Source organism: Nomascus leucogenys, chromosome 13, assembly GCF_006542625.1.
Source record: "Nomascus leucogenys isolate Asia chromosome 13, Asia_NLE_v1, whole genome shotgun sequence".
NCBI lineage: Eukaryota > Metazoa > Chordata > Mammalia > Primates > Hylobatidae > Nomascus > Nomascus leucogenys.
Window position 1 is genome coordinate 17,367,945 of NC_044393.1, and position 24,099 is coordinate 17,392,043.

The following is a 24,099-nucleotide window of genomic DNA, read 5'->3' on the forward strand; positions in this document are numbered from 1 at the left end:
ATGTGTGGGTGGGAAGGGAAGAGAGGTATAATAAAATGCCTTTCTTCCTTGTAAACTCCAATCAACAAACATGTTTTGAGTGCCTTTTATGTTCCTTGGCACCCTGTTAGGTATTGGGTACAATGGTGAGCCAGACAGACACAGCGCCTGTTCTTTTGTAAGAAAATTTATTTTTATAAAGTATAAAGTATACAGTGGGATGTTTTGATATACATTATGAAATGATTGCTACAGCTGAGCTAATTAACATCCATCACCTCACATAGTTACTGTCTTGTTTCTTAATATGGACATTTACAGCTGTGAATTTCCCCCTGCATACTGTTTTCATCACACACTCTCAGTTTTGGTATTTTGTGTTTTTTTTTTTCATTCATCTCAAAGTATTTTCTAATTTCCCTTGTGATTTCTTCTTTGACTCCTTGATTGTTTAGAAATCTGTTAATTTCCACACATTTGTAAATGTTACAATTTTTCTTTTGTTATTCGTAGCTTCATTCCATTGTGTTCAGAGATGATACAGTGCCTGTTCTTATGAAGCAAACATTCTATAATAGTAGGACCAGTACCCTATCCGTTTCATTCACCACAGTCAGCGCGCCCTAAGTGCCTAGCATGGGGTGGATGGCCAGGAATGAGTGAAAACTTCCCTTCCTGGGTAGTTGTGACTAGTAGAGAGGAAAAATAATATAATTGCCTGCTTACTGCATGTCAGGCATTGGGCTAGGAATTTTTACATTGGATCTAAAATAACTCTTAAGTTAGGCATTATCCCCATTTTATAGATGGAGAAACTGGCCCCAGAAGGTGGGAACTTGTCCAAGACATCACAGGTAGCAAGAGGTACTTTTACCTGGCTCCAAATCTGTGTTCTTTCCACTGACAAATGAGATACGGGATATGGTGCATCTTTGCAGTAGTATAATAAGTATTGGCATATAACATTATTTTCAAGGAACTCCAAGGGCCACAGGAGCTGACAGGTTTTTCAATTAATATTCCCAACATGAATGCGATGCCTCATTCCTCAATTTCCTCACATGTACTATAAGGCTAGTACCACTTTGTTGGGGTATGGTTGGCTTGTGTGCATTAAGTCAACAAATCCCTAGTTGATAGGGTTTGGCTGTGTCCCCACCCAAATCTCATCTTGAATTGTTCCCATAAACCCCACGTGACATAGGAGGGACCCAGTGCGAGGTAATTTAATCCTGGAGGCCGATACCTCCATGCTGTTCTCGTGATAGTGATTGAGTTCTCACGAGATCTGATGGTTTTATAAGGGGCTTTTCCCTCTTTTGTTCTGCACTTCCTGCTGCCACGTGAAGAAGGATGTGTTTGTTTCCCCATCTGCCATGATTGTAAGTTTTCTGAGGCATCCCCAGACATGCTGAACTGTGAGTTATTAAACTTTTCCTTTATAAATTACCCGATTTCGGGTATGTCTTTATTAGCAGTGTGAGAACGGACTAATACACTAGTACTCAGTATGTGCCAGGCACTGGAGATCTAATGGAGGGGAACATGAAGCTTATTTTCCTGGGGAACATAAGACAGTTTCAGACAGTGATGAGTGAAGATGTGAAGGAAAACCAGAAACGCGGGAGATGAAGAGAGTATATCCCGGGCAGGCTGTGGCGTGCGAAGTTGGTGAAGAAGAAACATCCCCGACAGCAAGGCTGGTGTGGCCGGCGTCAGTGAGCAAGGAGAAGGAGCAGAACATGAGATGGGAGAGGCAGGGCCAGATCCTGCAGGGCCCTGTTACAAGGTTGGGTTTTGTTCTTAATGGGACTCAGGGTTTTTAACAGGGCGATAACTGATAGTTTTGAAAGGGTTGCATTGGTTGCTGGCAGAAAACCGTAGAGGGCAAGAGTGGAAGCAAGAAACCTGGAAGTGAGAAGGGGACCGAAAGCAGCTGGTCCAGTGAAAACAGTAGCCAGGGTGGAAGCCGTGGTGAGCATGCTCCAACTGCTTGGCACAGGACCTGGCAGCCACTGAGGCAGGGAATGCGGTGGAGAAGCAGGCTTGTCTGGGGTAACACCCGAGGTTCGTTGTCTCATGGTCACGGAGATCAAGGACACGGACCCACAAAGAGTGAGGTGAAGAGCAGAAATTTAATAGTTGAAAGAAAGAGACTAGCTCTCTGCTACAAGAGGGGTCCTGGAAAAATGGGTTGCTGGATCTGCGGTGAAATGCAGGGAGTTTTATAGATGAGCTGGTGAGGAGGTGCTGTCTGATCTACATAGGGTGTGAAAAACTGGTTGGACCCAGGTGTGCCATTGGCATAGGGTGTGAATCTCTGGGCACCCCCACCCCAGTCTTTTGCAGGCAAGTTCTCTGCCTGAGCTGTGCCATGTTGCCCATTTCTTTATTACTGTACACGTGGTAAAAGAAAAGGGAAGATGGAGCCTCCATGTTGGACGTGTCTGGCCCCCCGGTAGCCCTTTTCTGTTAGTACAGCTACCCGCATTCGCCCGTGCAAGCTTCCAGCTTCCTTATTTATGTTTGCAGCTGGATTTTTCAGGCTGCTCTTTGCTAGAAAAGAAATTATTTCTGGGGCTGCTTTTTTGTTAGAAGGGAAATTCCGCCGAGGGCTCTTTTGCCCTCAAAATCTGCCTAAATAATTTCTACCTCCGGTATCAGTGGCCAGTAGCAGTGGGGGTAGCCGCAGCTGTCAGGAAGCAGTAATGATCTTTGCAAGTATCAAGAGGGAGAGTGGCAGATATTGGAGACTGGAGATACGTCACAAATGCCCCCAGGAGGTGAATTGTCCATAGGCACACTTAGCCCTTGGCCCACAGTGGGAAATAAAGGGTTAATAAACTTTCCTAGGTGAACAGTGGATTCCTTCCCTAGTTGCTCTCACAAAGGGCTAAGGAACCCTCTGCACTTTCAGATCCCTTGACGTCCACCAGGGAGCTGCAGGTGCTTTGCAGTGCTGAGCCAACGGCACTAGCAGTTTTGCGTGAATCCCCAGCTGAACCCAACCAGATGAGGATTATAATCTACATTTTATGGTGGAGGAAATACTCGGCAATAGGAAATAGCATGTCCTAGGGTCACAATAAGTGACAGAGCAGGGATTCAGACCCATGCTTTTAACAGCAGCTGAGTTTATATTAGTTAGGTTCTTTGCATGTTTTAACCCATTTTACAGAAGAAGCAAATGAGAGAGAAATTAAGGCCTGCCCCAGGCCACTCAGTGAATGGCAGAACCAGGGAAATGTGATATGACACTGAGATGTGACCAACATTTGACACAGGCCCAGATTCCTGGAACATTTAAAAGTGCTTTTGTGGCCAGTCCATGGGGCCAAGAGAGATAGTTCCAGAGTAGAGTTGCTTTAAAGCTGGCATAGTGAGTGCTCCAAACAAGCTGTGTTCTTATTGTTGGATGAGCTGAGCTGACCACGCCCACACCACGTGCTACCTTAGGGGTTGGGAACACCTACATTAGTGAAGGCATGCAGGGCATAATCTCTGATTTAACTGCAAGAGTCCGCCATATTCCTGACCCTAGTTCCAGTAAAACTTTATTTACAAATCAGACTGTCAGCCTGTGGGCCATAGTTTGCCAATTTGATTTTTAAAACCATCCCATTAAGATATTTGTCTTGATTATGGAGTTTTTGGGTGCCTCCTTAAATTTGTGCCTCACTTGCTTCATCCTAGTCCTAACCCAGCTGTCACTGACTGCCAGAGCCCTGATGGAGGAGCCCATGTTCTTACGAGGGTCTGCACCTGCTATGGTTTGAATCTGTTCCCCAAATTTCATATGTTGTAAACTGAATGCCCAACTTAGCAGTACTGAAAGATGGGGCCTTTAAGAGGTGATTGGATCCTGAGGCCTCTGCCCTCATGAATTGATTAATCCACGTGTGGACTAATTAATGGGTTATTATGAGAGCGGGACTGGTGGCTTTATAAGAGGAAGAGAAACCTGAGCTAGCACCCCCAGCCCCCTTGTCACATGATGCCATGTGCCGCCTCAGGTCTCTGTAGAGTCCCCACATTCAAGAAGGCTGTGCCCCCACCAGATGTGCCCCCTCGACCTTGTATTCCTCCATAACAGTAAGAAATAAACTCCTTTTCTTTATAAATTACCCAGTTTCAAGTATTCTGTTAAAAGCAATAGAAAACAAATGAATGCAGCCTGAACCTCTTGGGGAACTAGGAGACTTCCCATGTGTCCTTTAATTCTAGGCACCGCAATTTCAATGGACTGTGCACTTTTCTGCCACCAGGGGTCGTAAGTTACCGTCATTCTTGGTGCAAACAGGTAAAGAAACCTCCCTTCACTTTCTCCTCTTCCTCCACCCTCCTCCCTCCTTCCCCTCTTTCTTCCTCCCTTTCTTTTTTCCCCTTCTCCTTCCTCTACTTCCATCTTTTCTTCCCAAGTCCCTGCCTCCTTTCCTCCCCTCTCTCCCTCCCTCCTTTCCTTGAACTTGTTCATTTATTCACTCAACGCCACCTTAGCTTAGCACCTATGTGGGGCAGGCACTGTGCTAATTATGCACCACGTAATGAGCGAGACAGACTTGAGGATGTCTAGTTCCTTCCGGTCTTAACGTTTTCATCCATTCTCTCTTCACTCCTTCACTGGGTACTTAGTGAGCACATGGGCTGTGTCTGGCTCTTCTGAAGAAGCTGCAGGGATGACAAGGTCCAGCCGCGACCTGGGAGGCCCTTGTCCTGGCCCCTTCCGTTCTCCCTTACTCAGCAGCCCAGGGGACCCTTTTAAAGCCAGAACATGCCACTTCTCTATTCACAAATGTGCTGGCTTCCCAGCCCATGTCTCCTTGTTTACCAGGTACGTGGCCTAGCATCCCCTCCTTGTACCTCTCTGAGCCTCAGTGTCCTCATCTGTAAAATGGACTCACAATGGTGTTGCATGGTGGAGTTGCTGTGAGTATTGTCACTGGTCAGGATCCCCAGGAAGCAGACTCAGATACGGTTGAGCTGCCCTTGGGATCAACATCCACAGCATGGAGGACACAGGAGAGGGCAGAGGACACAGGAGCGGGCAGAGGACACAGGAGCGGGCAGAGGGAGAACAGGAGCTGAGACCCAGCAGCAGCTTCAGTCAATCCTGCGGAAGCTCTGCAGTTGAAATGGCTCTTCAGAGATGCCACAAGATGGCCTGAGATGGCCAGGACTTTGCAATCTCACATCATGCAGTCGTTCGGGGGTCACCCCTGGAAGGGACACGAGCTCTGGCAAGGCCACTCTCTGCCTACTGTGAGGTGATCCCTGGAGGAGCTGACCACAGGAGCTGATTGCTGACCACTCTCCCTGCCTCTGGGGCAATCAGTCCTTCCTTAAGGGATCTGGGTCACACATCATGTCCACCACAAGCATCCATATAAGGAGGTGCGTGGAGCACGTGGAGCACTACCACAGTGCATGGCACATGGTGACAATGAGCAATATCATTATTGTGATGTCATTTAGGTGGTTACTGTTTTTAGAGAACAGCAAACAGATGATTATAATACAGCTCCGTTTGTTCCCCTTATAAGCTAAGGGTAGACAAGACGCACTTTCCCACATTGCCGGGCTGCCATTCCAAAGCTTCTGAATCAAAGGTCTGAGACTGGCCTGAGAATCTGCATTGCTAACAAGCTCCCAGATGATGCTGAGGCTGCTGTTCTGAGAACTCCTACCTGAAGGAAAATCAAAGTATGTCATCAGAAAAATAGGAAATGGATGCTGAGAGGGCAAGAAACAAAATACCATCTGCCATACCCATTTTACAGATTGGGGAGTAGAGGCTCAGAGGTGCTAAGCAACTTTCCCAGAGTCATCAGCCTGTAAATGGTAGAAATTGTGCCAGGCATTATTGCCTACCAAAAGTCACCCTCTTTTATTTATTTATTTATTTATTTTTGAGACAGAGTCTCACTCTGTCACTCAGGCTGGAGTGTAGTGGTGTGATCTCGGCTCATCGCAACCTCCACCTCCCAGGTTCAAGCAATTCTCCCACCTCAGCCTCCCCAGTAGCTGGGATTACAGGCGCCCACCACCATGGCTGGCTAATTTTTGAATTTTTAGTAGAGATGGGGATATCACCATATTGGCCAAGCTGGTCTCGAACTCCGGACCTCAAATGATCCACCTGCCTTGGCCTCCCAAAATGCTGGGATTACAGGCGTGAGCCCATCTCCCCTGCTTTTTTTTCTGACACGGAGTCTCGCTCAGTCGCCCAGGCTAGAGTACAGTGGCGTAATCTTGGCTCATTGCAGGCTTCACCTCCTGGGTTCACGCCATTCTCCTGCCTCAGCCTTTCAAGTAGCTGGGACTACAGGCGCCTGCCACCACACCCGGCAAATTTTTGTATTTTTAGTAGAGACGGGGTTTCACCGTGTTAGCCAGGATGGTCTCAATTTTTGTATTTTTTAGTAGAGACAGGATTTCGACATGTTGGCCAGGCTAGTCTCAAACTCCTGACCTCAAGTAATCTGCCTGCCTCGGCCTCCCAAAGTGCTGGGATTATAGGCATGAGCCACGGCATCCGGCCTACCCTCCTTATTGCTTTTGGACAGAACCCCAATTAGTCTAGATATTTTTAGGCGAAGATAGCTTCATCTCAGGAAAGGTCAGATTGGTCTCTAATTAGGAATGGGCATGTGTATTAGGCCTTTTGCATTGCTGTAAAGAAACACCTGAGGCTGGGTAATTTGTAGGGAAAAGAGGCTTAATTGGCTTACGGTTTTGCAGGCTGTACAAGCATGGCTCCAGCATCTGCGTCTGGTGAGGGCCTCAGGAAGCTTCCGATCATGGTGGAAGGCAAAGGGGGAGCAGACAGTGTCACATGGCGAGAGCAGGAACAAGAGAAAGAAGGGGAGGAGCCAGTCTCCTTTAAACAACCGGCTCTCTTGTGAACTAACACAGCCAGGGCTCACTCAGAGATTACCACAGAGAGGGCACCAAGCCATTCACCAGGGATCTGCCCCCATGATCCAGTACCTCCCACCAGCCCCACCCCCTACACTGGAGGTCACATTTCGACCTGAGATTTGGAGGGGGCAAACTTCCAAACTGTATCAGCATGTGACCCTTTTCTGCCCAATAAGATACAAGAGCAAATCTGGGAAGATTGCTTCTGTGGAAGATTTTGCTTCTCCTGGAAAGTGAGGAGATGTAAGAATTCTCTCCCTGCTCTGACACCAGCACATCCCATCAACAATTTCTGCTTTTCAATGCAATGGCCATAACCAGAGTTTCAGCAGCCATCTGGAGACCATGAGTCCACCCCTGATGATAAAGAGTCAATGAGAGGAAGATGATGAGGTAGAAGGATGGGCAGAGTGTGAGTCTGTTCTTAGTAACCTCAGATCTCACTTTCTGAACTTATTATGTGCACAGGTAAACATCTCCAAAGCTGAAGCTACCGTAAATCAGATTTTCCATCACTTGAAGCCAAAAGCATTCCTAACCAACACAGATACAGACCCCAGGTCCCCAAAGCCATACTTGTTCATAGCATCTTGCTGCCTTTCACCGTCAGGTTGGGGCCTCTCTATTTAGATCAAAGTGAAGGAGACAGACTAACTCCAGCCCCTTCTTACCAAGGCCTGGGAGGTGAGAACCCTGCACTGAGACCCAGCCTACTCAAGGCTTGGCCAAAGTCTGCCACCAACTCCCTCTGAGAGTTTGGGGAAAATTCTAGACTTCCCTGGGCCTCAGTTTCTCCACCTGTAAAGTGGAAGATTTGATCTAGATCCAGTGGGTTGCTGTAACTGTAGGCAGTTTTCTTGGGTTCACATAATGTTTGCTTTTTAGCTGCCAATGTTAAACAATTTCATATGCTAGTGTTAAACAGTTTCATATGCTAGTGTTAAACAATTTCAAACATACATATGGATGGTTTCATATGTAAAAATCCAGACATCTGGCTTCTCTGGAAACATCATCAGGAGATCTTGCCACATGGAGCCCCTGTTCTAACATCTCTTCTTTTAGAGGGGGCTGTGCTTTCCAATTTGCCCCAGTCTCCACTGCTCCCTATTGCTGTTTGGCTCAGAGTCACTGTTTATCATCACGCTGGTCCCATTGTTCTTCTTATAGAGGTAAGAGGAGAGTGAGATATGTCTTACTCCTCTTGTTACTTGTCCCTGAGAGCATTTGAATTTGCAACCTCTAGATAAGATGGCAGGTATCTTCCCTAGGGCCTCAAAGGCATCCCAAAACTCAACAGGTCCCAAAACAAATCCTGGTTTCACCCATGGTCTCTGCCCCCGTCACAAACTTGCCATCTTAGTAAATAGCAGCCCCAGGGATCCAGAACTTCACCCCAAACCTGCAGGCTCTCTTTGACTCCCATCTTTCACCAGCTCCCCTCACCCCTATTCAATCCAGCAAAAGATCCTGCCAGCTTTACTTTCAAAATATAATTAAAAAGTTGGGAGAGTGGCTGCCCTTGGGGGAGGGGCAGTGATTTGGAGGGGGCTTCTGGGGACTTCTAGGGGGATGGACAAGTTCTATTTCTTGAGCTTGATGCTGGTTATGTGGGTGGATTGGGTTTGTTAAACTTCGTGAAACTGCAGGCATGTTTATATGTGTACTTTTCAGTATTTATGTTGTACTTCAATAAAAAGCTGATGAGGCCAGGTGGTGGCTTGTGCCTGTAATGCCAGCACTTTGGAAGGCCGAGGTGGGCGGATCACCTGAGGTCAGGAGTTCAAGTCCAGTGTGGCCAACATGGCGAAACCCTGTTTCTACTAAAAACACAAAAATTAGCCAGGCATGATGGCGGGCGCCTGTAATCCCAGCTACTTGGGAGGCTGAGACAGGAGAATCACTCGAACCCAGGAGGTGGAGGTTGCAGTGAGCCGAGATTGCCACTGCACTCCAGCCTGGATAGGGTGAGACTCTGTCTCAAAAAAAAAAAAAAAAAAAAAAGCTGATGAATTTGGAACTACTCTCTGTTCCCCCTCCTGGCCACCCTGGCATAGGCCATGTGATCTTTTGCCTGAACCCCTGCAGTTGCCTCTCATGGTTCTCCCCACTTCTGCCCTCATCCCCACTGTTTCCACACAGCCCAGGAATTCTATTAAATCTCAGTTCAGATCTGCCAGGCAAGGTGGTGCATGCCTGTAGTCCCAGCGACTGGGGAGGCTGAGGCGGGAAGGATCTCTTGAGCCCAGGAGTTCCAGGCTGCCGTGAGCTGTGATTGCACCACTGCACTCCAGCCTGGATGACACAGTTTAGTTTTAGTTAAAAACAAAATTAAAATTAAACAAACTAAGAAAAAAAAAGAAAAGAAAAAAAAGGGGCCCAGCGCGGTGGCTCGTGCCTGTAATCCTAACACTTTGAGAGGCTGAGGGCTGAGATGGGCGGATTGCCTGAGCTCAGGAGTTTCAGACCAGCCTGGGCAACACGGTGAAACCTTGTCTCTACTAAAAAAAAAAAAAAAAAAATTAGCTGGGCGTGGCAGCATGTGCCTGTAGTCCCAGCTACTCGGGAGGCTGAGGCAGGAGAATTGCTTGAACCTAGGAGGCAGAGGTTGCAGTGAGACGAGATTGCGCCACTGCACTCTAGCCTGGGTGACAGAGCGAGACTCCGTCTCCAAAAAAGAAAAAAAAAAAAGAAAACCACTCTACCTCCCCCCTCCAACCTCAGCACTCCCCATTCTGACCTCTCTGCTGTTCCTTTCCCTGCTCTTCCCCTGGGTCAGCCACACTGGGTTCCTTGCTGTTCTTCCAACTTGCCAGCCTTGCGCACATCTCAGGGCCTTCATAGCAGCTGTTCCCTTTCCCTGAAACACTTTTCCCACTGATCGCCACATGGCTGCCTCCCTCATTTCCTTCAGGTCTCTACCAAATGCCACTGTGTCTGGGAAGCCCCCACAGCACCCTCACCCCAGCCCCATCGACTGCCCATCTTCATTCCTGTCAAGGGCATCATGGCCCCCCACAGCCTCCGTATTCACTTGCTCATTTGTTTGCTGTCTGTGGCCCCCTCTAGAACTGGGGCTCTTGGCAGGGAGCTCTGTTTGGTTCACTGCTCTAGCCCTAGTTTCTACCATGGTGCCTGAGATTTAGTAGGTGCTTCTTAGGTATTTTGAATTGAATTGAATTCTCTCTTCCAAACCTAGCCTGCTTGTTGGAAAGAAAATCAAGGATCTACGTGAGCCTTCCTCTGATTCCTCCCACTCCCACACACACATACACACACACACACACACACACACACACACACGCGCGCGCGTGCATGCACTCCCCACCTACCCACTGTCTCCCCTGCTGGAGGCAAAACAGAGTATGGTCCTGGCCTGAGGTTTGGAACAAAAAACAGAACACTGGGGGTCTGCTGCCGATCAAAGGCCTCTCCGTGTTTGTAAACCTTGACTCTCTGCCCGGGATGGAGGAGACAAGGGGATGGCCCAGAACCCAGGGTTAGTCAACGTTCCAGGCCAGGAAGGCCCAGGCCTGCCCCCTTCCCCATAGTGAGGAAAGGCCCCACAAGACCAAACTGTTTGACTTCTCCCTCCAGGGGAAAGAAGGGGGAACTAATCCCCACTCCAGTCTGAGGGCTCTCTGTTGGGACCTGCATCAAAGCCAATATTGTTCTTGGAGCTGCAGAGACCTCAAACAAAATGTCACACTGAGAGATGTTGACGGGGTATGGGGGTCAGGGTGCGGAGGTGGAGGGGAGGGGAACCGCAAGTCCCTTCTGTGGAGGGAAGAATGGAATTTGGTGCCAAGATTCCCCTCATACTCTCTCCCACTGCCTACCTTATTTTTCTTCATAGCACTAAGTTCCACATGACATGCTGTGTATTTCACACATGTATCTTATCACAGAGCTACTAAAATGAAAACTCTGTGACAGCAAAACTGGTGTCTGATTTGATCACTTGTATCCTCAGCACCCAGAATGATGCCTGGTACACAATAGGTGCTCGATTAATCCTTGTTGAATGAACACGATTTTGACTGATATTCCTAACAATAAAACCCAATGATGTAGGGCGTGTTTCATCCTTTGATATTGATTGCTCCTCTCCATGTTCTAGGCACTGGGAGTGTGGCAGGGGGCAACTGGGACTCCCTTGTTCTCCTGGAGTTTAACCTAGTGGTAAACACTTTCAGACGACGAATCATGCTATGAAGGAATAACTTGGGGATTTTGTACAGGGTGAGTGACGTGGAGGAAGGCTGTGTTTCATTAGATCAGGAGGTCGCGGGTGGGGAACCTCTGAGGAGGTGACATTTGAGCTGAGGACTGCGTGAGCAGAAGGAACCAGTCATGGTGATGGCAGCGGGAGCTTGGGGAGGGTGCACAGGGAGATCCAGGCAGATTGAGCATTTGTGAAAGCAGAGAACTTGCTATGCTCAAGGAGCAGAAAGAAGGCTGCAAAGAGGACAGCCCCCAGCAATGGAAGGGAATGGGGGCAGGGTTGAAGGACCAGGCAGGACCTGATCGTGCATATAAATGCCTAGCACTGTGCTTGGCACACAGCAAGCCTCCATAACTGGGCTGATGACCATTGTTAATATATTTATTCATACCTCACATAGTATGTTATTTCCCAATTAGAAATCATACTTCCCTGTAATTAGGGGTTGATAGGTACGTGGTGCTGTGCCAAACGAATAAACGGGAACAGCACTTAGAACAGTGCCTGGCTTTTCATTCTCTGAGACTTATCATAAACCTATGAAGTAGTTGTTTTTATTATCTACATTTTCCACAAGGCCATGGAGGCTCAGAGGGGTGGGGTGATATGAGCCCACCAGGTGCACAGTTTCAGTGTTAAACATCTGCTGCTTGACACACTACCCCCCAAACTTAAACAATAATCATGCAATAATACATCATGATTTTGTGGGGCAAGAATTAGAGTGGGGCTCAGCTAGGTGATTCTTCTGTTCTCCGTGGCATCGAGGAATACACTCAGGGTCACTCAGCCATCAGATGAGCTCATCTGGAGGGCCTAAGACAGCTTCACTCATGTGTCTTATGCCTTGATGGGGCTGGCTGGAAGTCTGGGCTCAGCTGTCAACCAGAGCAGATACTCATGGCCTCTCCAGCACCACAGCCTCAGGGCAGTAGTCCAGGTCTCCAAGGACAAGTGTTCTAGAAATCAGGCAGAAGCTGCACGGCTTTATTCATGCCCTGGAAGCCGTATCGGGTCACTTCCACGGTAAGCTGTTGGTCAAAGCAGTCAGAAGCTCACCTGGGTTCATCAGGAGGGGGAATAGACCCTGCCTCTCAGTGGAAAGGATGTCACAGGATTTGTAGCTATGTTTTATAACCACATAGGGACTGGCATTTGAACTGCCTACCCCACTAGATGGGAAGCCTCATGAAGGAGGGATGCTGCCTGCCTCATTTCATGTCGGATCCCCAGGGTTCAGCACAGTGCCTGGTACAGGTTTGAATTCAGTAAATGTTTGCTGAATGAATAAATGAATAGATGATTCCAAAATCCATACTCCTGTTGCCATGGGCTCAGCAGAGCTTGGGTATGAATGACTACTGCTCTGTGCAGCACCAGGAACACCAGGAATGCTGACAGCCCAGCTTTCTGGTGAGGGGTTACCAAATGTTGGGATTTGCATATCAATTCAATTCAACCCATCTCATATTTATTTCCCACTCATGTGCCAGGCAGTAGAGAGACAGCTGTGTCTGAGCAGGCATGGCCTCTGCCTATGGGAAGCTCAAAGCCACGCTTTCCTTCTCTTCACATTAGTTAGTTTGAAGTCTGGTGAAAGGACCCCTGGACTGGGAACTGGCCATAATTCAGACCCTGACTCTCTGGGTGGTATTGGAACAGACGCTGTGACCCTCTGTTTGTTGACCTGTTGAGTGGGAGAGGTGTATCAGATTGGATGACTATGAAGAAGCCCTTCTAGCTAGTGGGAGTCATAGACATGTGCGGCTCAGATTCCCCTTCAAACTGGGACTTGCTGCCCAGCGATTATTAGCTCCTTTGGGGACTGCCTCAGTTTTCAAGTAGAAGTGATGCTCTTCTCAGGGAGGCCCTCAGCTCAGAGACTGGTTGAGTAAGATGCTAGTACAAGTATCTACCCACCTGGTGCAAGACTCCTCCAGTGGGTGAGCTTGCTCTGGGCTCTCCACTGTGCTGGCAGAGACTTTGTCATGCCTGAATGCTGCCTGGTGGCTCCCTCTGCCCAATCCTGCTTCTCCCTGTTCGTTTTCCTTTTCACAGGTGTTATTCCCAATAAATCTTTTGCACTCCTAACCCCCTGTTTCCTAGAGAACCCACACTGTGATTTGGTTCTGCATATGAACTCTGTCTTATATATCTTTTTTTTTTAAACGAGGAGTACAGACATATACTATAACATTCAAAGGGTTGAAAAACACTGTGTTGTAGGTTGGGTTTTCAAGGATTTGGAGACGAGTGTGCAGGAAATTTATTAGGGCATACCTTTGGGATCCACACCCATGGAAGGGAAGGGAAGGAAACAAATATAGGGTGAAGGGAGATGTTGAGCAGAAATGCAACCTTGACAGAGGCCTTGACCAATTGCATGAGTGCTCTGAAGGGGGATGGCCCCTCAAAGTTGTCTCAAATTGGGGTGAGGAGGCTGGGAACTTGTATTCCTGCTTCAGTCAGTAACTGGATGTCAGCCACTCTGGGAAGGAAACATGACCTTGGCTAAAGTGGCACTGTTTGCTGAGGCAATTATCAAATGGGCTCATAGCCAAGGATTGACTACTGGAAGCATTCCCAGCAGATAGAAATTTTTGTTCCTAAAGGGGCACTGGGCAGTGCATTCCAACATTCATAACAGAGTATGATGTGCAAGTAAGTCTTCCGCTTGCTCATGTCCCCAACATAACAACTTCAGTCACACATAACTGAAAACATAGACACATAAGGCTCAACATATTAGGTTTTCTACTGCCTTGCAAACAACGTACAGAGGTGGTTCCATGAATTCATGAAGGAACCCAACTCCCATCTTTCTGCTTTTCCATCCTTAGTGTGTACCTTTGATTCTCAAGGTCAGTTCATGTTGATTTCTGTATTAAATCACCTCACAACTTGCAACAACATTATTTTGTTATTTCTCATAATTCCATGATTGACTGGGCTCAGTTTGGTGGTTCTTCTGCTCCACATGGTGCAGCCGAGATCACTTAGCAGGCTGCATTTAGTGGGAGCTCTGCTGGGGATGAGACATCCAAAATAACTTCCTGTCTTTCAGGGCCCCTCTCTATGGAGTCTTTCATCATTTAGTAGTCTAGTCCTTGCTTCTTTATGGTGTGACATTGGCTGCCAAGAGGGAGTGTTTAAAGAAGACAAGCCCTAATGTGCAAGTGGTTATTAAGTCTTTGTTTGCATCACATTTGCTGATGTCCCATTGGCCAAAGCAAGTTACATGGCCAAGCCCAGAGTCACTGTGGGAGGGGACTACACAAGGGTGTGAATACCAGGACGCATGAGTCTGTGGAGGCCACCAATACATCCCTTATACCTTCCTGATCAACAATGGCTGCTGGAGCTCAAGCCATGAGTCAGGAAGGAAGAAGGGAGAGGAAAGAAAAAAGGGTATGCTCCTTTAAAGACATGGTCCTAAATGTCCCACACAACAACTTCTACTCACTTCTCATTGGCCAGATCTTAATCCTATAGATACACCAACTGTAGGGAAGCCTGAGAATTGTTTTTAAAGCTGGTCATGTATTCCAGGGAAGTGGCACTAAGGTCCAAAGGAAGCTGCATGTGGGTGGTCCCTGCTACACCAGCCTCCCAAGCCTCCCGTTGCACCTTCTAGGAGACAAGCAAGGTAACCAATTTTTTATTTATCCTTCTGCATTGTTAAGTATGCATGTAATTTTTTTCTTTCTTTACACACTGGCCAGTATGAAGTTTTATATGGATTTCTATACAGATACTTCTTAACTTACAATGGTGTTACCCCTCAATAAACCATTGTAAGTTGAAAATATCCTAAGTTAAAAGGCATTTAATACTCTCAATAAATCCATTGTAAAGTTGAAAAATTCTGAGTCTAACCATCAAAAATCAGGAAATGTCTGTATAATGGTCTTAGCACAGTGCTTGGAAAACAATTTTATAAATTGTAGGCATTGCCCCTCAAAATTGGTATTTATTATTTATACAAATAGTAGTACAATAAAATTATGAGTACCTTGAGTCACATTCTCTAATTTGCCTTGGGTGCCAGTGGTCAGACCCACCCAGCTCATGTGGTCTCTTGCCAATAGCTTCCATCAACCTGAGGTTTTTCTAACTTTGCCCTAAGGTGGGCATGATGGCAGGCTTGGGAACAGTCTAGTTGAGGGTTAGCAACACAGACTTTGGAGTCAGAAGACACATCTCTGAGTTTTAGTCTTTTCTTCTGTAATGAAGGTAATCACATCCATCTGGAAGGGTGGTTGTAAAAATAAAATGAGAAAAGCTGAGCAAGCACTGAGCATAGTGTCTGGGGCATAGTAAGTGCTCAGTCAATGGTATGGGATGCCTTGATGAAAGGACTTGACCTGTCTCTCTGACAGTCTTTAAAAGGAAGTTAAGCAGGGTGGGGGGTCCACGAGGGGGGTGGAACACAAGATTTTTCCTTTAGCTGAAGTGTGTCTCTGGATTTCAGGCCATGTGTTATATTCCTTCACTCAACACATATAATAACTTCTTGATATTCTGATGACTCCAACAAGAAAAAAAGTTCAGTATTTGTGTGGGGATATGGGAGTAGCAGTGTGTATCATTGGGATTTCAGCTCTATCATGCACCAGCTGTGTGACCTGGGACAAATGTCTTAATCCCTCTCAGTCTCAGTTTCCTTATCTGTCCAATGGACATACCTAGTAAGGAATGAAAATTAATATTGGTCAAGCCATCCATTGACTGTGGAAGTTCTTTAAGAATTCCCTTCCACAGTCTACTGAACAGTTTATCTCAACAGTAGGCTTAAAATATTCAGTAAAATGTGCTGTAAACAGATGTACTGTCATCTAGACTTTGTTGCTCCATTTATAGAGCATAAGCAGCATAGATTTAGCATAATTCTTATGGACCTTAAGATTTTCAGAATGGCAAATGAGCAAAGCTTCAACTTAGATTTACCAGCTGCATTAGGCCCTAACCAGAGAGTCAACTTGTCCTTTGACGCTTTGAAGCCAGGCATTGACTTCTTTCTGGCTATGAAAGTCCTAGATGGCATCTTCTTCCAATAGAAGAGTATTTCATCTATGTTGAAAATCTGTTGTTCAGTGTAGTCATCTTCATCAGTGACCTTAGCTTGATCTTCTGGTTAACTTGATGTAGCTTCTACATCATCACTTGCTGTTTCATTTTGCACTTTTATGTTATGCAGATGGCTTCTTTCCTTAAACCTCATGAACTCAGCTAACTTCCAAATTTTCTTCTGCAGCTTCCTCACCTCTGTCAGTCTTCATAGAATTAAAGAGAATTAGGGTCTTGCTCTGGATTAGGCTTTGGCTTGGGAATGTTGTGGCTGGCTTGATCTTCTGTGTTAGACTACTAAAACTTTCTCCATATCAGCAATAAGGCTGTTTTGCTTTCTTATCATCCATGTGTTCATTGGAGTAGCACTTTTAATTTCCTTCCAGAACTTTTCCTTTACACTCACAAGTTGGCTGACGTTTGGCACAAGAGGCCTAGTTTTTGGCCAGCGTTGGCTTTCGACATGCCTTCCTCACTAAGTGTAACCATTTCTAGCTTTTGATTTTAAAGTGAGAGATGTATGACTCTTTCTTTCACTTGAATACTTTGAGGCCATTGAAGGATTATTAGTTGCACTAATTTCAGTAGTATTGTATCTCAGGGAATAGGGAGGCCTGAGGAGAGAGAGAGAGATTGGGGGAACAGCCAGTCAGTGGAGCTATCAGAATGCACACAATATTTATCCACTAAGTTTGCCATCTTATATGGGCACAGTTCATGGCACCTCAAAACAATTACAATAGTAACATCAAAGATCACTGATCACAGATCACCATAACAGATATAATGATAAAAAAGTTTGAAATTTTGCAAGAATTACCAAAATGTGACCTAGAAACATGAAGTGAGCACATGCTGTTGGAAAAATGATGCCAAGAGAATTGCTCACTGTAGGGTTGTCACAAAAATGCAGTATCTGTAAAACACAATGAGACGAGATATGCCTGTACACATTATAGTTCTCGTTTCAGATGAGGAAACTCAGTTTGAGTGAAACCTCCTGCCCAGCAACAAGCAAGTGGCCCAGCCAGAATTTGAATGTAGCTTTGTCTAATGCAGGGCTGATAGACTCACATAGGTAATGCAGATGGATTTTATAAGGATGGAATGAGTTAAGACAGGTAAAGTACTGAAAACGGAACCTGGCAAATAGTAAGTGTGGTATATGTGCTCGCTAATATTAATATTGTTATGATGATGACTACATTTGGGCCACCAGATTGAAACCTCTGCTCTAATGCTAAATATTGTACTCTTAATCTCTTAGCTGGTTCTGGAACAGGGAATCCAACCCAGGACCGCCGGTAAAATATGCCCTGGTCCCAGCTGCCTCCACTCAGACTTTGGGGCATGGACCACAGTTCCTTTGATGTCAATGAATCCAATTCTCTAAAAATACCTTTTCTGGTTTGGAGTACCCCATCCTTCCATGCCCAGACCTTGAGGGTCCAAAGTGCTCCCTGGAGGGCCTCTGTCCCTCCATACACTGTTATCTGGAGCCTTTGATGAAGCCGGTTATTGGGCTGGCTCAGGATCAAGTCCCAACCTGAAAGGTCATGGGAGACAGTTTCATCATAGCTTGGAATGGGTCCATTGGGAAATAACTTGCCCTCAGTGTTTATAGGAACGGCATCAGCATGATCTGGATAGGAAGTGAGTGCCACACCCCTTCCTGGGTCTTTCTCTTGCTATCTTGTAGTCTCCCAGATTTCAGATTTTGGCCTCAAATTTTTGGAATTTTGCCATTGTCATGTACTCCCTGCACTCCAAGTTACTTGGCATTTTTCTTTGAGTTGCTTTACATTGTAAACTTAAATAGATATAAGTTAAACGGAGAGCTTTCCAAAAAAGTCATAGGCTTTAATAAAAAACAAAAATCACAGCCAGGTGTGATGGCTCATGCCTGTAATCCCAACACTTTGAGAGGCCGAGGCAGGAGGATCACTTGAGCCCAGGAGTTCGAGACTAGCCTGGGCAACATAGCAAGACTCTATCTCTATAAAAAATTTAAAAATTAGCCAGGCATGGTGGTGTGTGCCTGTAGTTCCAGCTACTCAGGATGCTGAAGTGGGAGGATTGCTTAAGCCAGGGAAGTCAAGGCTGCAGTGAGCCATGATCACACAACTGCGCTCCAGCCTGGGTAACAGAGTGAGACCCTGTCTCAACGCAACAACAACAACAACAACAACAACAACAACAACAAAGCAACAAAACCAAAACCAAAACCAAGAATCACTCTCCTTAAGTCAAAAGTAATTATAAGAATAAATAAAATAGCCGGGCGCGGTGGCTCACGCTTGTAATCCCAGCACTTTGGGAGGCCGAGACGGGCGGATCACGAGGTCAGGAGATCAAGACCATGGTGAAACCCCATCTCTACTAAAAATACAAAAAATTAGCCGGGCGTGGTGGCGGGCGCCTGTAGTCCCAGCTACTTGGAGAGGCTGAAGCAGGAGAATGGCATGAACCCGGGAGGCGGAGCTTGCAGTGAGCCGAGACTGCGCCACTGCACTCCAGCCTGGGCCACAGAGCAAGACTCTGTCTCAAAAAAAAAAAAAAAAAAAAAGAATAAATAAAATAAAAATAAAACAATATTGCCTGGCTCAGCAGGAGGCCAATGTTTCTGACTCCAAACCCTTTTCTGTCTGTTACAAAGGAAGATTTATAGGTGATGAGGTCTTAAAGGGATACTGACACCCAACTGAGACTCTCTCCATGGTATAATGAGGAGTTAAAGAAAGGTGACACAGGATAACTTTCACTTTCTGTGATTCAATGTTATTTAAATGCCCAACATGAAATTATCTGTGTTTCCTCACTAGTATTCCTCTCACACTTTGAGAAATATTCCACCATCTCATATTTGATCCCATTACCAGTTCCTCTCTCTCATACCCTCATCAGAGTTTCAGCAAGAACTGCCAGTTCTGCTGGCAGAGTATATCCAGAATTGAATCCTTTCCTACCACCTCTGCCGTTACTACTCTGGTCCAAGCCACCATCGTCTTAGCCTGAGGTATCTTTGAAATAAAAAGCACACGCACTAGGATGGCTATCATAAAAAAGGTAAATAATGACAAGTGCTGGGAAGATGTAGAGAAACTGGAACCCTCATACACTGCTGGTGGGATTGTGAAATAGTGCAGACACCTTGGAAAACAGTCGGGCAGTTCCTCAGAAGGTTAGACATAGAGTTACCATGTGACCCAGAAATTCCACTCCTAGGTATGTACCTAAGAGAAATATAAACATGTCCAAAAACTTGTACACTAAAGGTCAAGGCAGCATTATTCATAATAGCCAGAAAGTTCAAATGGTCCAAATGTGTATTAACTGATGAATGAATAATAAAGTAGAATACACCCATACAATGAAATATTATTCAGCAATAAAAAGAAATGTAGTACCAATGCATGCTATGACAGAGATGAATCTTGAAAGCATTGTTAAGTCAGAGAAGCCAGACACAAAAAGACCACATATTATATGATTCCATTTATATGAAATGTCCAGAATAGGCAAATCTATACAGACAGAAAGTATCTTAGTAGTTGCCTGGGACTCGGGAGGTTGTGGGGAGATAGGAGTGACTGTTAGTGGGCATGAGGTTTCCCTTTGGGGTGATGAAAATGTTTTAAATTGATTGTAGTGATGGTTGCATTTTGAGTGTCCTGAAAAATCATTACATTACACATACCTTTTTTTTTTTTTTTTTTTTTTTTTGAGACAGTGTATCGTTCTGTTGCCCAGGCTGGACTGCAGTGATGCAAACACCACTCACTGAAGCCTTGACATCCTGGGCTCAAGTGATCCTCCTGTCTTAGCCTCCCAAGTAGCTGGGACTACAGGCACACACCACCATGCCTGGCTAATTGACATATTCACTTTTAAACAGGTGAATTATATGCTATATGAACTATATCTCAGTAACACTGACTTAAAAAAAAAAATGAAAGCAGAATATGCCACTCTGCTTAAATCTCTACAATGGCTGCCTTTGTCACTGAGTGTGAAAGTCCCTACTTGGGCTTTCGGGATCCTACTTTGAGTCCTTGCTGGCTGGCTGTGACCCTGTCTCTGCACTCCAGTTCCTTGATGATGCTAAGACCTGTCATGTTGGCTGCTGCCTCAAAGCCATTGCGTTTCACTGCTCCTTCTTCCTGGAATGCCTCCTTTGCATACTCAGAAGTTCATTTGTTCACTTTCTTTAGGTCTCAGTTTAACTTAGGGTCCTCTTCATGGACAGCTTCCCTGACCACCTTATCTACAACAGCACCTCCAAAGCATCACTGTCAACTTTCCTTTGCTGCTTCCTTGTGTTTTCTTCCCAGATTTGTCATATTTTCATCTTTTGATTATACATTTTACTCATTTATTTGTTTATTATTTGTACCTGCCATCATGTAAGTTCCATGAGGTCAGGGATTTTAATTTTTTAGTCTTATTCATTAGTGTATATACAGCCTGATATATGGTTGCCATATAGCAAATATTGAATAAAACACATGATGAAAGGTATGTCTGATTAATCCCAAGTTTGCTAATGAGCAAAACTGAGTCTGGTAGGTCTTCAAATATTATTAATAGTTAAGTAAACATTGACAAGGCATCTAACATAGACCATGCCCAGGCCCCAGAGCTGTTGGGTGTCAAGATTCTGTACTAACTCAGGAGGGTCGCTTCAGCCTTTAGACGTGATGTGATAAAAAGCCAGTTCACATTTCCCAGGTTTCACCAGAATCTGGCAAAGGATGAATTAGATTTTTAGGGACAGTGGTTCTCAATCCAAGCTACCCTTTAGAATCTGCTTGGAGCTTAAAAAAATCCTGATGCCCAAGCCACACCCTAGACAATGAAATCAGACTCTCTGAGGATGGAGCATCAGCACTTTTTTTTGTTTTGTTTTGTTTTTTTGAGACGGAGTCTCGCTCTGTCACCCACGCTGGAGTGCAGTGGTGCAATCTCGGCTCACTGCAAGCTCCGCCTCCCAGGTTCACGCCATTCTCCTGCCTCAGCCTCTCCGAGTAGCTGGGACTACAGGCGCCCACCACCACGCCCGGCTAATTTTTTTTTGTATTTTTAGTAGAGACGGGGTTTCACCGTGGTCTCGATCTCCTGACCTCGTGATCCGCCCGCCTCGGCCTCCCAAAGTGCTGGGATTACAAGCTTGAGCCACCGCGCCCAGCCAGCATCAGCACTTTTAATGCTCCTAAGGTGATTCCAATGTGCAGCCGGGGTTGAGAACCATATGGTAGAAGTTTAAAGAAGTGCACGTAGCACCCTTGTTATCTGAGGGGAATGAGTATTGGGAAACAGCCTCTTGAGTGAATACACTCAAATTGTTGACAACTCCTTTAATATTAATACTTTCAGGGATTTGGTGCACGGAGAATACTCACTGCTACTTTACTTTGTTCAATGCTCAGTATTAAAGTCATATTGCCCAGATCTAATAAACACCCATACTAGAGTTATTACGGTGTAGTGGTTGGTTATGCGTGTGGACTCTGCAGTGAAATTGCTTGGGTTTGAATCCCCACTCAATGGTTGTGTGTCCTTGGATAAGTTACTCAATTTCCCTGTACCTCAGTTTCCTCCTCTGCAAAATGGGAATATAATAGAACCTATTTCATAGGGTTATTTAAATGTTCAATGAATTAAATCATGTAAAGCTCTTAGAATAGGACCTGAACTGGAGTAAACACGTAGTGAGTGTGGCCATTATTATTCATGAATAAATAAGCTGGAAAGCCAACATTCCTTGCATTTGACATAGATCACAAACTTGATTAAATTCCCTTGAACAATATAAACTGCAATTACAAATCTTAGTAAAGCCCCTCAACCTTTTTTTTTTTTTTTTTTGAGATAAGGTCTCGATCTGTCACCTAGGCTGGAGTGTAGTGGCACAATTATGGCTCACTGTAGCCTTCACCTCCTGGGCTTAATCAATCCTCCCACTTCAGCCTCTCGAATAGCTGAGACTACAGGCGTGCACCACCATGGCCTGCTAATTTATGTATTTTTTTTGTAGAGACAGGGTCTCACTATGTTGCCCAGGCTGGTCTCAAACTCCTGAGCTCAAACGGTCCTCCTGCCTCAGCCTCCCAGAGTGCTGAAATTACAGGTGTGAGCCACTGCACCCAGCTAAGCTGATTCTTTTTAATTTAATTTAATTTTTTAAAATAGCAATGATATCTCACTATGTTGCCCAGGTTGATATCAAACTCCTGGTCTCAAGCAATCCTACCTCGGCCTCCCAAAGTGCTGGGATTACAGGTGTGACACACCATGCCCAGCCCCCAAGCAGATTATTTCAAATGGTTCAAGCATATTAAACAGCAGACCAAATTTACACAAATTCATTGCTGATAAGACTTATAAATTCATATCTTCACAGCAAGGCCAGTTACAAAAGTGCTGAACTCATATAATTTACTTTGTTTCTTATTTATATTTTCAGAACTTTGCAAGGTTCTAATTTTTACCCCTTCCTAGATACAACAACAAAGAAAAAATTCTTCATGAGCATTTAGTAATCTCACCCAATTCAAAAGCAAAGGAATGCTGTCTCAAACATGCCATGCCTATAGGAGCTGAGTTACCAGCTGGCTGACTTCTGATCAGAACATTTTCGATCTTCTTGTATATTTCAAGATGATTCAGGTTCATCTTGAATGATCCAGAGTGTTTGAGCAGCGTGCTTAGTTCCTTTTCATAATATAACTTTTCCCTGCTATAGCAGGTGCTTACTTCCTTTTTGTAACATCATTTTCGTCTGCTATATCGGGTGTCCATAAGTCTCTATATTCTATTTGGAGTTTAATCTTGAAAGACTTGAGGTTTTCCCCCAAATGAAATATTCTTTGACTTTCACATGGTAGGCAGGAACGACCCAATGGTCCTGGTATTTTGATAGACTACCACAATGTCTGATGGCATTATTAGAAACATGTTTTTGTTATTATTTTTTTGGAAAGAGTTCCACTTCTGGTTCTAGTGTAGGAAATGATAAGAGACTGTTGCTCCCACTCTAACACCACCCCATCAAAATAGGCTTTATTAGCTATAAAATCATAGTTTTTAAAACTTCATGGAAAGCTGAGGACACAAAGAAATCTAAAGGAGTTAACCTCCAAGAGAATGCCAAAATCATCATAGGAGAGAAGAGACTCATAGCTGCTCCAAACCCTAGCACAACTGCTGGAGAAAGAGGAGACTGCTTGGCAGGGCGCGGTGGCTCACGCTTGTAATCCCAGCACTTTGGGAGGCCGAGGCGGGCGGATCACGAGGTCAGGAGATCGAGACCACGGTGAAACCCCGTCTCTACTAAAAATACAAAAAATTAGCCGGGCATGGTGGCGGGCGCCTGTAGTCCCAGCTACTCGGAGAGGCTGAGGCAGGAGAATGGCGTGAACCTGGGAGGCGGAGCTTGCAGTGAGCCGAGACTGCGCCACTGCACTCCAGCCTGGGCGACGGAGCGAGACTCCGTCTCAAAAAAAAAAAAAAAAAAAAAAAAAAGAGGAGACTGCCATGGATGGGCAGGAAGAAACCAGCTAAATTTTCAATAACATGAAAGCTTCTGTGTAGCCTATAATGGAGATAAACTCTACTCACTGAATAGGTCTGAATCTGCCCACCAAGTCTTACCACGGGATTTATCAAGTGCAGGGATATTACATCAAAACAGGTGATAAAAGGAGGGCTAAGAAGGATTCCCCTGAAAGCAAGAGGGCCTCTCTTAAGTATAAGACACTCTCAAAAGTTGGCACAGGGGAGCAGATCAGGAGAACAGACAGAAAACCTGAGGTAGAAGAATTGAGAGATTCCCTCACCTCCCAGGCATGCCTGGCTTTTGACTATCAGAAGCTGATAGTGAAAAGACACCCCTACCAGTCATTCCAGGCCTT